Here is a 17,073-nt window from a genome sequence, read left to right as displayed (position 1 = left end):
CTGAGACACCAAGGCAGCTGGTCCTCAAGCCACCTTCCTTATTGTTCCATGCCTGCGGGTACCGATAGTCCTGCCCGGGGCCTTGGCCCATTCCCAAAAACACTTCCTGGAACTGTGTTGGGAAGTGTGTTTAGGAAGTGGCAAAGGCTGAAATGTTCAAATAGGAGGCTATCGTGCCTTTGGGCTTAAAGGTTAATGGTCCCTGGATCACTGTGGCTTGTGACACCATCTCTGCAGCCCTGTTAAGCATCCATCTTGCCCCAGGGGATATCATAGATAAAGTCTAGTAAAAAGTTCATTTTGGGAAGAATGATTGCCAAATGTAGATGTGTTCTCTGCTCCTTTCTCTTTTCTCTTACACGTAACCATTGTCAGAACTCTTCCCTTCTCCTTTCTCCCTCTCTAGATTGTAAGCTCGTTGTATGCAGGGAATGTGTCTGTGTTGTTATTATTATAATAATAATAATAATTGTGGAATTTGTAAAGTGCTCACTACATGCCAGACACTGTACTAAGCGCTGGGGTGACTACAAGCAAATTGAGTTGGATACAGTCCCTGTCCCAAATGGGGCTCATGGTCTTAATTCCTCTTTAACAGATGAGGTGACTGAGGCATGGAGAAGTGAAGTGACTTGTCCAAGGCCACTCAGCAGACAATTGGCAGAGCCGAGATTAGAACCGATGGCCTTCCGCCTTCCGGTCACATGCTCCATCCACCATGCCATGCTCCCAAAGCACTTAGTATAGTGCTCTGCATACAGTAAGCACTCAGTACATGTGATTGATTGATTGATGGATTGATTCGGTAAGTGCTGGGATCAGCTCTTCCTTTGCATTCCTGTGATACAGTTTGTTGCCCACCGGCAGGCCCAGAGCTCACAATTCCAGACCAGACCCTTGATCAGAATTTAAAGTTGGCATGACCTCTGTCTTTAGAAAATTGCCATACTAGCAGCTTGTCCTTCAAGACTTCAGTTCATACGGGCTCTCTGACAAATCACTGGTGAGGGAATGATGGTGGTCTATACTCTGCTGGCCTCAGGGAGGGGGGAAACTCAAGGAACGAGAGGAAAAGTGGTGACTTGTCAATTTTCAAGAACATCATAAGGCCCATAGAATACAAATCAAATGACATCATTTAGCTACTCTACAAAACCTTTGCACGCCCACACAAAGAAAAATAAGAGCAGTATCAATCTAGAATTGGAGGAGGTATAGAGAAGTTCTATACCTAGCAAAGCTGTTAAAAGATAGAAACAGCTCCATCTGAGAACAAATTGAAAAGATTAAGATTCTGCAATATGGAAAGTCCAAAGAGACATGATTGACATTCACAGAGTCACATTTGTGGACAGGATGAACACAGAATTATCCCACAGAGGCCACTACCCCAAGAGAAGGAGAGATCTACAGGAATTTCATTCAATAGTATTTACTGAGCGCTTACTATGTGCAGAGCACTGTACTAAGCGCTTGGGATGAACAAGTTGGCAACAGATAGAGACAGTCCCTGCCGTTTGACGGGCTTACGGTCTAATCGGGGGAGACGGACAGACAGAACAATGGCAATAAATAGAGTCGAGGGGAAGAACATCTCGTAAAAACAATGGCAACTAAATAGAATCGAGGCGATGTACAATTCATTAACAAAATAAATAGGGTAACGAAAATATATACAGTTGAGCGGACGAGTACAGTGCTGTGGGGATGGGAAGGGAGAGGTGGAGGAGCAGAGGGAAAAGGGGAAAAAGAGGGTTAAGCTGCGGAGAGGTAAAGGGGGGATGGCAGAGGGAGTAGAGGGAGAAGAGGAGCTCAGTCTGGGAACGCCTCTTGGAGGAGGTGAGTTTTAAGTAGGGTTTTGAAGAGGGAAAGAGAATCGGTTTGGCAGAGGTGAGGAGGGAGGGCGTTCCGGGACCACGGGAGGACGTGATCCGGGGGTCGACGGCGGGATAGGCGAGACCGAGGGACGGTGAGGAGGTGGGCGGCAGAGGAGCGGAGCGTGCGGGGTGGGAGGTAGAAAGAGAGAAGGGAGGAGAGGTAGGAAGGGGCAAGGTGATGGAGAGCCTCGAAGCCTAGAGTGAGGAGTTTTTGTTTGGAGCGGAGGTCGATGGGCAACCACTGGAGTTGTTTAAGAAGGGGAGTGACAGGCCCAGATCGTTTCTGCAGGAAGATGAGCCGGGCAGCGGCGTGAAGAATAGACCGGAGCGGGGCGAGAGAGGAGGGAGGGAGGTCAGAGAGAAGGCTGACACGGTAGTCTAGCCGAGATATAACGAGAGCCCGTAACAGTAAGGTAGCCGTTTGGGTGGAGAGGAAAGGGCGGATCTTGGCGATATTGTAGAGGTGAAACCGGCAGGTCTTGGTAACGGATAGGATGTGTGGGGTGAACGAGAGAGACGAGTCAAGGATGACACCGAGATTGCGGGCCCGAGAGACGGGAAGGAATTTGAAGGTAGGAGCTTCAAAACAAGCAAAAGGAAATATTTCTTTGCTCCACAGGTGATGAGTGTACAGAATTTCTACCAGATGAAATTGTTCAGGCAGAAAATATCAGCAGGTCCAAGAGGAGTGTGGGTAGAATGAAGGTTGAGTGGTTCTTAATAAAGTGCCAAATGGGCCATTAGGGAGAGAGGGGTGGAAAAAGCTAGGGATGTTTAAAGAAACTCCCTCAACCTATAAGATGATTTCAAGGAGCCAACTATCCTATGGGTCCTTCAGCACCCTATTGCTTCAGTAGGAGAGAGACTACTCAGCTGGATGATAATATTATTATTACTAATAGTAATCATTATAACTCTAGTATTTGCCAAGTACTTATTATGTACCAAGCACTGTATTCAGTGCTGAGGTAAAAAGGGATTAAATCCTACTTCTCCCTACTTAAGACTGTGAGCCCCATGTGGGATAGGGACTGTATCCAACCCGATTATCTTGTGTCTACCCTGGGCTTAGTACACTGGTTAGCACAGAGTAAGCTCTGAACAGGTACCATTAAAAAAATGGGGTATACTATTTTTCTGGATCTTCTGAGAAGCTGGGAATAGTATTCATTAAGCACTTACCCCCCTCTCAGAGTCACACCTGGAGAGTTTCCAGTATTCTACCAGTCTCGACTACGGAAAGGAGAGTCAAACAAAGGCCTAGCCATTCCATTCCTCGTTTGGGCAGTGCTGGCGAGTGGAAGGCAATCTGCTACATGTCAAAACTCACCCGTGCTGGGCAGCAGCGACAGGGGAGAAGGGACAAGGTCAGAGACTCAAGGTTACTGCATGGAAGGAGTTAAAGGTAAACCACTTCAGGATTTATACCAAGAAAACACTATGGATACACCACCAGAATGACTGCAGATGGAGCTGGGGGGTTCTGGGAGAGATGTGTCCATGGCCTCGCTACGGGTCGGAGGTGAGTCGTCAGCATAAGACAAAATAATCAGGTTCCATACAGTCCCTGTCTCGCATGGGGGTCACATTCTATACAGTAGGAAGACCTGTTCTCCTACTAGAATATAAAATCCTTGAGGGCAGGAATCATGTATATTCATTCTAGTGCACTCTCACAAGTACTTAGTACAGTGCTCTGCCCAGAGTACAGAACCCAGAGCCCAGAGTAGCTGCTTCAGAGAAGCAGCATGGCCTAATGGCAAGAGCACGGGCTTGGGAGTCAGACGACACGGATTCTATTCCCGGATCTGCCACTTGTCTGCTGCGTGACCTTGGGCAAGTCACTTAACTTCTCTGGGCCTCAGTTATTTTACCTGTAAAATGGAGATTAAGACCGTGGGGCTTGGGACAACCTGATTACCTTGTATCTACCCCAGTGCTTAGAACAGTTCTTGGCAGGTAGTAAGCGCTTATGAAATAGCATAATCATTATTATTATTACTGTTGATTAATTTGGTTTCTGAAATTGGAAGAATAGCTCAATAGCTTTTTAAAAAAGTGGTATTTATTTAACTGCTCACTATGTGGCAGGCACTGTACTAAGCACTAGGGAAGATAAAAGGTAATCAGGTTGGACACAGTCCTTGTCCCAGTGGGGCTCAGAGTCTTAATCACCATTTTGCAGATGAGGTAACTGAGGCACAGAGAATTTAAGTGACTTACCCAAGGTCACATAGTAGACGAGTGGCATAACCGGGATTAGGAACCAGGTTTTTAAATGGGTGACTGGCTTTCATGAGGAGGAGGCTGACCAGTTGTTCTGTTCATCCACAGGGGTTTTAAGAAGAGGAAATTATAACATCATCAGCATCATCAATGGTATTTACTGAAAGCTTACTATATGCAGACCACTTTATTTACTGAATTGAAATAGGGAGTTAGGAAGATCTTCTCTAGACTGTAAACTCCTCTGAGAGACTGTAAACTCACTGTGGGCAGGGACTGTGTACACCAACTCTGTTTTACTGTACTCTTCCAACCACTTAGCAAAGTTCTGGGCACACAGGAAGTGCTCAATAAATATGATTGATTGGTTCTTGGCAGATTAAATGCCAGAACATATTAGAATAGTCTTCTGAGGGAGGTCATGGCACTCTGTTCGGGTTGACTTTGGCATCCACCTGCCTGGAGGCGGAAATCAGTGCAGGGGACTTCTTGAGATTCCTTCCGGCTCTTCATTTACACGAAAGAGGATCATTTACATGAACACTGCTGACAAATAGATATCATGTTGTCATTAGCACTTTGTTCATTTCCATCAATAAGAGGAACTTGGTTTTTAAAAAGGAAGAGTCCTTTAAGGAGTTGGCCTCTCTGCCTCAAGATGAGTGATGTAACATAACTGACCTGATAAGACATTAGGCACTCTTCTGTGCTTAGTGAACTCTAATTACTCTGGTGCTTTTTGCCCAGCATTCAGTGAATCTCTTCTCTTTTAATTAAATAATAAAAAAAAATTTCAGGACGCACATCGATGCAGACAATTCTTTTGGACAATGATTTCTCTTCGTTTGATTCTAACCATATAGATTGACAGTTGGAAATAGATGAAGACAGTGGATAGACACTTTTATCAATCTAATGTAAGTATATCCATCTTTTATGTTGGCAGGTCAGGCGATATATATCATGTGGAACAAGTACTGTTACAGGCTATTTTTGGCCAAATAACTCCAAAGAGTTGAATACACGAAATTAGAGATAGGCACTCTAGAAGGTCTTTTGTAGTCAAAACATCTGGGGTTTGAACGTGGATCAGGGTGAGAAACTGTATTTTCAAGATACCACTTTGTCCGAGTCAATCACAATTAGCCATAACTCCAGTTTGGTGAAGAATTATCCTGAAGACTACATTAAACTACTTGTTTCTACTTCTATTGTAAAATAGGTTCTCTAGATACCGCTTGCGGGAGTTTTTAAATGAAAAATTGAAGACTTGGTGGTAAAACTATGTAACATGATGATTTAGCACTATAAAAATTACTGGAATAAAGATAAATCCTAAAATGATGACGGAGTCTCCCAAAAGGAATGCTGTAATGGCATTTCTTGAGCACCTCGTATGTGCAGAGCACTATACTATACTACACTATACAGAGAAGCAGCATGGCTCAGTGGAAAGAGCACGGGCTTTGGAGTCAGGGCTCATGAGTTCGAATCCCAGCTCTGCCACTTGTCGGCTGTGTGACTGTGGGCAAGTCACTTAACTTCTCTGTGCCTCAGTTCCCTCATCTGTAAAATGGGGATGAAGACTGTGAGCCCCACGTGGGACAACCTGATTCCCCTATGTCTACCCCAGCGCTTAGAACAGTGCTCGGCACATAGTAAGCGCTTAACAAATACCAACATTATTATTATTATACTAAGTGCTTGGGAGTATAGCAGAGTTGGTAAATATGTTCCTTGCCCACCAAGAGTGGCAAGAAGGGGAGACAGATATTAAAACGAAATATAGATATGCATATAAGTCTTTGGAGCTGGGGATGGGAGAAGCAGCGTGGCTCAGTGGAAAGAGCACGGGCTTTGGAGTCGGAGGTCATGAGTTCGAATCCCAGCTCTGCCACTTGTCAGCTGTGTGATTGTGGGCAAGTTACTTCACTTCTCTGTGCCTCAGTTACCTCATCTGGAAAATGGGGATTAAGACTGTGAGCCCCACGTGGGACATCCTGATTCCCCTGTGTCTACCCCAGAGCTTAGAACAGTGCTCGGCACATAGTAAGCGCTTAACAAATACCAAAATTATTATTATTATTATTATAAAGCGCTTAAAGGGTATAGAGAGGCAGCATGACTCAGTGGAAAGAGCACAGACCTGAGAGTTGGAGGATCTGGGTTCTTATCCTTGCTCTGCTAATTGCTTGCTGTGTGACCTTGGGCAAGTCACTTAACATCCCTATGCCTCAGTTTTCCTGTTCTCCTTCCTACTTGGACTGTGAGGCCCATGCAGGACAGGAATTGTGTCCAACCTAATTAACTTGTATCTACCCCAGTGCTTAGAACACAGAGTAAGTGCTTAACATATACCATTAATTATGGTTGGATTTATATATATATATAAAAAAACTCTATACACCTAGATAGAGATATATATTTAATGGTATATGTGGAAAGGTGATGCAGAAGGGAAATGGAGTAGGGGAAATTAGAGCTTAATCAGGGAGGGTCTCTTGGAGGAGTTGTGATTTGAATAAGGCTTTGAAGGTGGGAGGGAGAACGGTGATCTCATTCAATAGTATTTATTGAGCGCTTACTATGTGCAGAGCACTGTACTAAGTGCTTGGAATGAACAAGTCAGCAACAGATAGAGACAGTCCCTGCCGTTTGACGGGCTTACAGTCTAAAAGAGCAGAGAATTCCAGACCAGAGGCAGGACATAGGTGAGGTGTCAGTGGTGAGATAGATGAGAACAAGGTCTCACAGTGAGTAGGTAGGCACTAGAAGAGTGAAGCATACAAACTGGATTGTAATAGGAAATCACCTAGGTCAGATAGGACAAGGAAAGCTGACTGAGGACTTTAAAGTCAATGGTGAGGAGTTTCTGTTTGATGAGGAGGTGGATGGGAAGCCACTGGAGGTTTTTTAGGAGAGGGGAGACAAGAACTGAATTTTTTTTTAGGAAAAGGTCTGAACAACAGAATCAATAGATGGCATTTACTGAGCGCTTACTGTGTGCAGTGTATTGTACTAAATGCTCGGGAGAGTAACATAAAATCTCCAAGCACCTTAGTGCAGTGCTCTGCACATAGTAAGCGCTCAATAAATACCACTGATTGATTGATTGACGAAACAGAGTTGATAGACACGTTCCCTATTCCCAACAAATTTACACTGTAGAAGAGAAAGTACGGACTGGCTTGGGGAGAGACAGGAGGCAGGGAAGTGGGCAAGGAGGCTGAGAGGAGGCAGGGATTTTCTCTATCTGTGGCTGAACTGTCCATTCCAAGCGCTTAGTACGTGCTCTGCACAGGGTAAGCGCTCAATAGTATTTATTTATTGAGTGCTCAATATATACTATTGAATGATACAGTAGTCAAAGCAGGATATGATCAACGCAGTAGCAGTTTAGCTGGAGACTAAAGGGAGGATTTTAGTAGTGTGATTGTATTAGAGCTGTCTTAGGTGACAGACAAATGTTCATATATTTGAATGAGAGAGATGAGTTGAGGATCATGCCCATATTACAGGCTTGTGAGATAGAAAGGATAGCGCTGCTGATCTAAGTTCAGGAACATTTAGTTACATCTGAGTGACCACAGGATAAAGAGTCAGTGGAAATCAGGAAATAATAATTTTGGTATTTGTTAAGTCCTATGTGCCAAGCACTGTTTTAAGTGCTGGAAGCAGCCTGGCCTAGTGGGAAGAGCACAGTAATGGGAGTCAGGAGACCTGGATTCTAATCCCACTCCACCACTGACTGTAGTGTGACCCTGGGCAAGTCATTCAAATTCTCTGTACCCCAGTTTCCTGATCTGTAAATTGGGAATTAAATACCCGTTCTCTCTTCCCCTTAGACTTTGAGCCCCAAGTGGGACAGGGACCATGTCTTAGCTGATCCAATCGTATCTACCCCAGCACATAGTACAGTGCTTAGGACATTGTAGGTGATCATTCTTAAAGGATTAGAAGGGTCCCCAAGCAAGCTACCCTCCCAAGGCAACACCCAATCATCTCCACTTCAGGCATCTATGTTCAAGTGTTTGGGGAACTATTCAAGCAAAGCTCTCCCGAGAGGATTTAGACATCAGTGTCACCCACAATGAAACATGCTTCATTTTACTACTTGCCACTGATTGATTTTGATTCTGATTGGCTTTCCTCATGGTAAACCTTGCTGCCTCTTGGTTATCATGACAGCTCACTGTGGGAAACACTGTGTTTCCAGTGATGTTCTTCACTTACCTAAATGGCATCTTGTTCTCTCCTCTTGGGCAACGCTGCGTCTGAAGTCCAGCACTGGTCACTGAGAGTAACAAACTCAAAAATGCTGCAGGAGACTTTCTTTTATTTGCATACCCAGTGAGGAGGGGATTGCTGGTGACATATTGTCCTTATTTGCCCACATGGTGTGATTTCACCATCAATGAAACCATCTTGGAACCCACACGGTGGAAGGGGATACCGCATCCATGTGCAGGAAATGATGTGCTGGCTCTGGTCCCCGTATCAGAGGAAGTCTGGGGATCATAGGCTGGACCAGGGTCACACAAGAGTGACAAGTGTCCCTCAACACTTCACCTTTCCTTAGGCCTTATGGGCCCACACCAGGTTCAAGCTTAGTAAATTGCCAACACCTGACACTGATTATACCCCATCTCCTGGTGCTGGGCTTTCCTCCAACTGAAAGGATTGCTCAGGTCTACCCATAACTGGGAGAAACCCAAAAGCAGTTATTTAGAGGCTTGGCTTTGTTGCTTAAGTGTCCCTAATCCTTTGGCTCCTTCCCCATTGGCAAATCCACCCTGGGGGGCTGTTGCTATTAGAAACACCATTTAAAAAGCAGGCCAGTCAGTCAGTTGTATTTATTGAGCACTTACTGTGTGCAGAGCACTGTACTAAGTGCTTGGGAGAGTACAATATAACAATAAAGAGGCCCATTCCCTCCCCACAACGAGTTTACAGTCATCTATTCATTCAATCATATTTTTGAGCACTTAATGTATGCAGAGCACTGTAGAAAGAGCTTAGGAGATAGCAAGCACTTAGCAAATATCACAATTATTATGCTATTTCATCACCACTACCAACCCAGTAGGGATTGCTCTGCCTAAAAGTGATTCATCTTCTGCCCTTCTGAACAGGATGAACTTTTAAAAAAGTTCAGTTTCCATGAGCCTCCATGTCTCTCTCCTCCTCTCTGTTCTCACCTGGCTTTCGGGTTACACTATTCAAGATAACAAGCAGCTTGCCAGTGTTCCACTCAGGGACCCCTGATGTAATCTCATTAAACTGACTTGTTCAGTTTTGAGGCCTAACAATAATCTTAATAATGATAGTGGTATTTATTAAGCGCTTACTATGTCCCATGCACAGTTCTAAGATGTGGGGCAAATACAAGGTAATCAAGTAGGATACAGTCCCTGTCCCACCTGGGGCTCACAGTCTTAATCCCCATTTTACCAATGAGGTAACTGAGGCACAGAGAAGTTAAGTGACTTGCCCAAGATCACACAGTATGTAAGTAACAGAGCTAGGATTAGAATCCATGTCTTCTGATTCCTAGACCCATACTCTTGCCACTAGGCCATGTTTCTTCTACTACTACTACTAACCTGAGACCCGATGGCTTGAAAGAATTCTTCCCCACCTCTCTAAGAACTAGAGTTACTGGATATCAGCGAAGGAATTGGATTCCCTGCTTGTTATTCTAGTGGTCCTCTATTCATTCAAAAGTATTTATTGAGCACTTTATGTGTGCAGAGCACTGTACGAAGCACGTAGCATCCAGTGTCAATGTCAGTATCCTAAACTCTTAATTCGTTTCCTCCCAGTAATCCAAGAAAGTTAATAATGGTGATGGTATTTGTCAAGCACTTACTATGTGTTAAGCACTGTTCAAAGTGATGGGGTAGATAGACACTAATTAGGTTGGGCACCCCACCTGGGGTTCACACTCTTCATCCCCATTTTACAGATGAGGTAACTGAGGCACAGAGAAGTGAAGTGATTTGTCAAAGGTCACACGACAGACAAGTGGCAGAGCCAGGATTAGAACCCAGATCTCTCTGACTCCCTGGCCCCTGCTCTACCAACTAGTGCATGCTGCTTCTCCCTAGTTCCCCAGGGAGAAATGGGCATAGTGTTTTTTATAGGTTTATCTGAAGCAGAGTTCAGGAGATATCAATCCCGGCTAATTCCTTACTCCGGACTCAGATTCTGCAGCTCGCCGTGGGGAAAGTGGGAAAGTGGACCGGATGCCAGGATTCCTGGTTTCCTCCTCAATATCACCTCTGACTGGCACTTTGACCATCCTCTGCAAGACAGTCCCTCCCATTCCTTGAAGTATACCATCCTTTGGCACGAATCCTATTTCCAGGGCACCATTCGACTTCCTATGGAAAGGGCCAGATTTTCTGGAGCTCAAAGCGACTAGGGAGTGGGACATAGGACGAATGGGAGATGCCGAGTGAAGCCACGAATTCAAGCATTTCGGGGTGGGGAGGGAGGTGAATCAGAGAGATGAAAAAGATGGTAGAAACAGAAAGGACAGAGAAATCCAAAGAGACAGAGGAGTGTTAAATATGGAAAAACAGGCAGGAAAAACAGACTCAAACTCCCTCAGACACCTAAAACCTCACATACCCCTTCTTCCCCCTAATCCTTCACCAGACAGATGTCCGTTGTGCAGATCAACAATGACAGAAAGAGAGAAGAAAAGGAACTACAGCTGTGAGCCTGCACCACTCTCCTCCCGTAACCATCTGGGGCTGCTTGAGAGTCCCATAGCAGCTGCCTGCCTATAGGCGAGAGGCTGATGGAGGCAGGAATTTCTGCCAGTCCCACTGGCTTTGTTCCAGGTGTGGAATTGGGTTGCAAAATATGTGGCAGGTCCTGCCCAATGCCACGTTTCCACCTCCGCTCCCCAAGGCTAGGTTCTCTCATTGATGTCTGTTTGTTTAGTAAGGAGGTAGAAATGCAAGACCATGCAGTTTTGTCTCCTTAATTTTCCTTATTAAGCAATATAATTTTAAGTGGAACGCTGAGAGCGGGAGCAAATTGAAAGTACCGTCTGCCCAAGAGCACAGTCCTACCCCCACCCCGCTGCTTGAAAAGCGGCCGACCGGGACGTATCTATTACCCGGTGTAGAGAGACCTTCTTCTGAGCAGTGAATGGAAGGACCCACCGTGAGATCGCAGAGATGGATGGATGTGTGGAGCAGGAAGCAGGACCCACGAGGCTTGTCTTCTTCTTTCTTTCTCGATCCCTCTGAGCATCACTTTGGAGGGGAGGGCTCCGCTGCATTCATTCATTCGATCGTATTTATAAAGTGCTTACTGTGTGCAGAGCACTTACTAAGTGCTTGGAAAAGAACAGTAAACAGGACCCACAATGAACTCACAGTCTAGACAGGGGAGACAGACATCAATAAACATAAATAAAATTACAGATATATAAACAAGTGCTGTGAGGCTGGGAGAGAGGTGGGAAGAGTGAAAGGAGCAAGTTAGGGTGATGGAGAAAGGAGTGAGAGATGAGGAAAAGTGGGGCTTAGACTGGGAAGACCTCTTGGAGGAGAAGGGCCTTCAGTAAGTGGGGGAGAATAATTTTCTGTTGGATTGGAGGAGGGAGGGCGTTCCAGGCTAGAAGCAGGATGTGGGTCAAGGGTTGGCGGAGAGACAGGTGAGATCAATCCAGTTCCACGGGACACAGGAGGGAACTTGGAGCACTTCTTGGGTCTGACAGGAATCCTCAGCAGCTGAGTGACGGCTGAACGGCCCGAGAGAGAGCCAGTGTGACAGCCATGGGGACTGGTGAGAGGGGTTGGACCAGGCATTCAGGATACCTCAGAAACAGTAAGACCTAGCAAATAGACCATTGGCCTGGGAGTCGGAAGGACCTGGGTTCTAATCCCAGTTTTGTCACTTATCTGTTGTGTGACCATGAGCAAGTCACTTCACTTTTGTTCCTCGGTTACCTCATCTGCAAAATGGGGATTAAGACTGTGAGTCCCTTGTGGGACAGGGACTGTGTTCAACCTGATCAGTTTGTATCTACTCCAATGCTTAGTACAGTACCTGAAACGTAGTAAGAGCTTAACAGATACCATTTTAAAAAAAGGGAAGCCCGGGTTGCCTGGTGAGAGAGGTTTGACCCAGGCATAAAGGCCATCATAGCCTTGCTCTGCCGAGGGAGGCTTAGCTCCACTAGTCTGTAAACTCCCTGTGGGCAGTGATCTTGTCTGCTAACTCTATCACATTCTCCCAAGCGCGTAGTACTGTGTTCTGCACATAGTAAGCATCCAAAAAATACGATTGAATGAATGAATTAAAGGGACCAAGTGGAAACGTAAGTGAAGAAAATGGAGTTGCTTCCATGAATGACAGCATGTAGAGAGGAATGAGACTAGCTCAGGTGAAAAATATCAGAACTTGTAGGGAGTAGAATTGATATTTCACAAATCCTAAAGCCTTTTTTCTTAGGGGTTGCAGCGATTCACTGAAATCTTTAGACGTCGCAGAGTCGCTGAATTCCGCTCTCCGTTCCAATTAACACCTAAAAGACGAGCTGCGTGAGATGTAAGATTTAAGTCCTAACCCATCTGGCGATCTCAACCTGACAAGAATTGATTCACGACTCAACTATTATAATCTGACCTTGAGTTTCCCAAGCCGGAACTCCGTAGAGCACGGCAAACCCTCACAGCCCTCCTCACGCCATCTGGGAGCCAGGTACGGAGCTGCTATTCTCTCATTTTAGAAGTAGGAAAATGGGGAAACTGAGGCCTGAAGAGTTGGAATGGCTGGCCCCAGCCTGCCCAGCTGACAGGAACTGTCCCCAGGTCCCACCGTCAGTCAATAGATAATCGTATATATTGAGCACTTACTGTGCGTAAGAGCTGGGGAGAGTAAAACAGAACAATTTAACAGACAAATTCCCTGCCCAGAACGAGTTTACAGTCTAGAGGGGGGCACAGACATTAATATAAATAAATAAAATTATAGGAAAGTACATAAGTGCTGAGGGGCTGGAGCGGGGATGAATCAAGGGAGCAAGTCAAGGTAACGCAGAAGGGAGTGGGAGCAGAAGAAAGGAGGGCTTAGCGTTCTGCCTGCCTACTACATGCCCTAGTTCCACATGAACGTGTAAATCATTCAGAGGATTTTCCAGATTAAGCAGCATCATGCTTCACGACAACCCTAGGCCCAAGAGTTCAATCGCAGGTGGGGCCTAAGATCCCCTCAGCAGGATGGAGTCTGGCCAAGAAGACACTGGCGTAATCACTGTAAATGGGTGAGTGTTAAAACCTCAGCCTCTGTTCTGGCCGGCGAGTGATTGATCTGGGTTGGATTTCATTCTCCATGTTCCACATGTTTTACATTGATTCCCCTTGTTCGGGGCAAGGGGTTTAAAAGTTGTTTTTTATCATTTACATCGATACATATCACATGTCTTCGGATGACAGTTCACAACCAGCTGGTGGTAGTGTGGGATGAAGGCATTTTCCCTTTTCCTTCTCTCTTCTCCACTTCCTCCCTCTCTCTGCCTTGGCCTCCTCTGTCCTCTTTCTTTCTTTTGGTCCATGTGTATGTATCTCTCTTGTCCCTGCCTTTCATTCATTCAATAGTATTTATTGAGTGCTTACCGTGTGCAAAGCAGTGAACTAAGCACTTGGGAGAGAACAGTATAACAATGAAGAGACACATTCCTTGCCCACATCGAGCTCACAGTTCAGAGTCGAGCTCACAACCTGGAGATTGGCTCACAGTCTGGAGATTGCCTCTCACCCTACAGGGATATCTAGATCAGGTTTCTTATTAAATAGAAATCCTTATTTTTACATTTTGAAGAATCTAATGTGCTAATTTTTAAAATGAAAATTTATCATATATTCTTAATGAGGTTATTTATTAAGAGTTTACTACACATAAGGCAACATTCTAAGAGCTGGGTTAGGTATATAATATGTGAATTGGATACAGTCCCTGTCCCATATAGGGATCATAGTTTAGGAGGGAGGGAGAACAGGTATATCATCACCATCCACCCCCAAACCCCACAACACTTATGTACAGATCCATAATTTATTTATTTATATCAATGTCTGTCTCCCCCTTTAGACCATAAGCTTGTCGTGGACAGGGAATGTGTCTGTTATATTGTTGTGTTGTACCCTCCCAAGCACTCAGTACAGTAGCCTACACAGAGTAAGTGCTAAATAAATACAATTAGTTGATTGAGTGATTTTACAGATGAGGAAACTGAGGTATGGGAAAGTTAAGCAAGCTCACTGTGGGTAGGGAATGCCACAGTTGTACTTTCCCAAGTGCTTATTACAGTGCTCTGCACACAATAAGTGCTCAATAAATACGATTGAATGAATGAATGAACTTGCCCAAGGTCACGTAGCAGGCACAAAGCAGAAACAAAACTAGAATCCAGGTTTTCCAACTCCCAGCCCTATGCTCTTTCCACTAGGTGTTACAGTTTTAATATAGCAAGTCTACGGGTTCTCAGAAACTCCCAGTCCGGGGCTCAGGGAATTTCTGACCAGTCAGTTTCCACCCTCCGCTTTCTACCACTGAGAAACAAAGGAAAAGGAAGTTAACGAGGCCCTGGCTGGAGGCCGTCCAGCCTCCAACTGGCCATTTTTATGCCTCTGTATTTTGTTAGGGCCAGACTGTCAATCCATTAGTGGTATGTATTGAGCACATACTCTGTGCATAGCACTGTACTAAGAGCTTGGAGAGTACAATACGGCAGAATAGATAACAATTATTATTATGGTATTTATTAAGCACTTACTATGTGCCAGGCACTGTTCTAAACATTTCCGCCCACAGGGAACTTACAGTCTACAGAGATCACCAGAGTCCTGAGGGACAGTTCTGACTTATAGCTGGCTGAGCTCCCCCAACCTGTCCCATTTGGGAGAGCTGCCAGTTCATCGACCGGGCTCCCTCTGAGATTTATATCTAGGAGTTTTAAAAGAGAAGGCTAGATGGGTGACAAGCAGAAAGTCCTCTCAATGCCGAATTAGAAGGACTCAGGCCATCACAGAATTTTTGAGGCGGAAAAGAGTTGTTCGGTACTGTGGTTCATCTGGGCAATGAAATGCCTGCCCTGGGAGATCCTGCCGGAAAGATTTTTTTGTAATAAAGAGATGACAATCATCATCTGCATCAAGAGGGCTGATTTTGCATTTCTGGGAGCTGGCAAATGGGGGAACACGCTGACAAAGTGTACAACTGATCCCTGCCCATGAGGTGTTGGCAGTCTAATAAGGGAGGCAGTGAACCAAAATCGATTGCTATACAAATACTAATGGGGCCATGTCTAATTCTCACCTGTGTATTATTTCCCAGCACTTAGTATAAAGCTCTGCACGTAGTAAGTGCTTATTACTAATCAATCTAATCATCTTGATTGAGCTCTTAACTGTATGCAGTGAGAGGTCTCTCAACTAAGAGAAGCAGCATGGCTCAGTGGAAAGAGCACGGGCTTGGGAGTCAGAGGTCATGGGTTTGAATTCTGACTCCACCACTTGTCAGCTGTGTGACTGTGGGCAAGTCACTTAACTTCTCTGGGCCTCAGTTGCCTCATGTGTAAAATGGGGATTAAGACTGTGAGCCTCACGAGGGACAACCTGATTACCCTGTATCTACCCCAGAGCTTAGAACAGTGCTCTGCACATAGTAAGTGCTTAACAAATACCAACATTTTTATGATTAAGTGCTTGAGAAAGAACAGTATAAGTTATAACTCCACGCACAAGGAGCTTACAGCCTACAGGAGGTGATAGACATTAAATTAAATTACAGATAGGCAAATAGGAGAATGTAGGGTTATGTGCATAAGTGCTGTGGGCCTGGGGTGAGTACTACACTACTACTATTAATAATAATAACATGGTATTTGTTAAGCAATTACAATGTGCAAGGCACTTTTCTAAGTGCTGGGATAGATAGAAGATAATCAGGGTGGACACACTTCCAGGGCTCACAGTCTCAATCCCCCTTTTTCAGATGAGGAAAATGAGACACAGAGAAGTGAAGTGACTTACCCACGGTCACACAACAGACAAATTGCAGATCTGGGACTAGAACCCAGCTCCTTCTGACTCCCAGGGCCATACTCTATCCACTGGGCCATGCTGCTTCTCTGTACTTTTCCAAGTGCTCAGTACAGTGCACATGGTAAACACTCAATAAAGTACTATGATTTTTTTACAGTCTTACTATGTGTCAAGCATTGTATTGAGCGCTGGGTAGATTCAAATTAATCACGTTGGACACAGTCCCTGTCCCACATGGTGCTCACAATCTAAGTAGGAGGGAGAACAGATATGGAATCCCCATTTTATAATTGAGGAAACAGCAGGAAAGTGGCAGAGACATAATTAGAACCCAGATCCTCTGACTCCCAGGCCTATGATCTCTCTACTAGATCATGCAATCGATTGAATGGGCAGGTTTATTGACTGGAAAGGACAAATCACCTGCCATGTCTTCAGCTGGGGAAAGATTGTCTCCAGGCCATCATGTGAAGATTATTTTGCCCACAGTTTAGGTGCAGTTGTTTTAAGTCTTGAAGGATTACCACTGGATCTAATAGGATGTATGTTGATAATTACACCGTGTGGGAAAAGTAAATCAACTGAGGGCAATAAATATGAGATTCAACATTCGCTTCCAAATATGTGATGTTACCACTTTAGAGACATACTCTGGAGTTGGTAGCGGGAATAAAGTTAGTGTTGGACAATTCTCCCACTTAGAACGGCTGCCGTATAGCTGACTATATCCAAGACAGCCTCAGGGCTCACCAGTGAGCTTAGAAAGGCTGATTTTCCACTCCCTCTTCCCGAATTCATCAAAAATCTTGGCTGAAACAGACACGTGACGATTTGAGCTGCCACAGGAAGACCAGTTGGCGCTATTTAATTCCTGTTTTTCTACTGTTTTGCCTGGAGTTGATTGT

This window comes from Ornithorhynchus anatinus, chromosome 3 (assembly GCF_004115215.2).
Source record: "Ornithorhynchus anatinus isolate Pmale09 chromosome 3, mOrnAna1.pri.v4, whole genome shotgun sequence".
Taxonomy (NCBI): domain Eukaryota; kingdom Metazoa; phylum Chordata; class Mammalia; order Monotremata; family Ornithorhynchidae; genus Ornithorhynchus; species Ornithorhynchus anatinus.
This window is presented reverse-complemented; position numbering follows the sequence as displayed.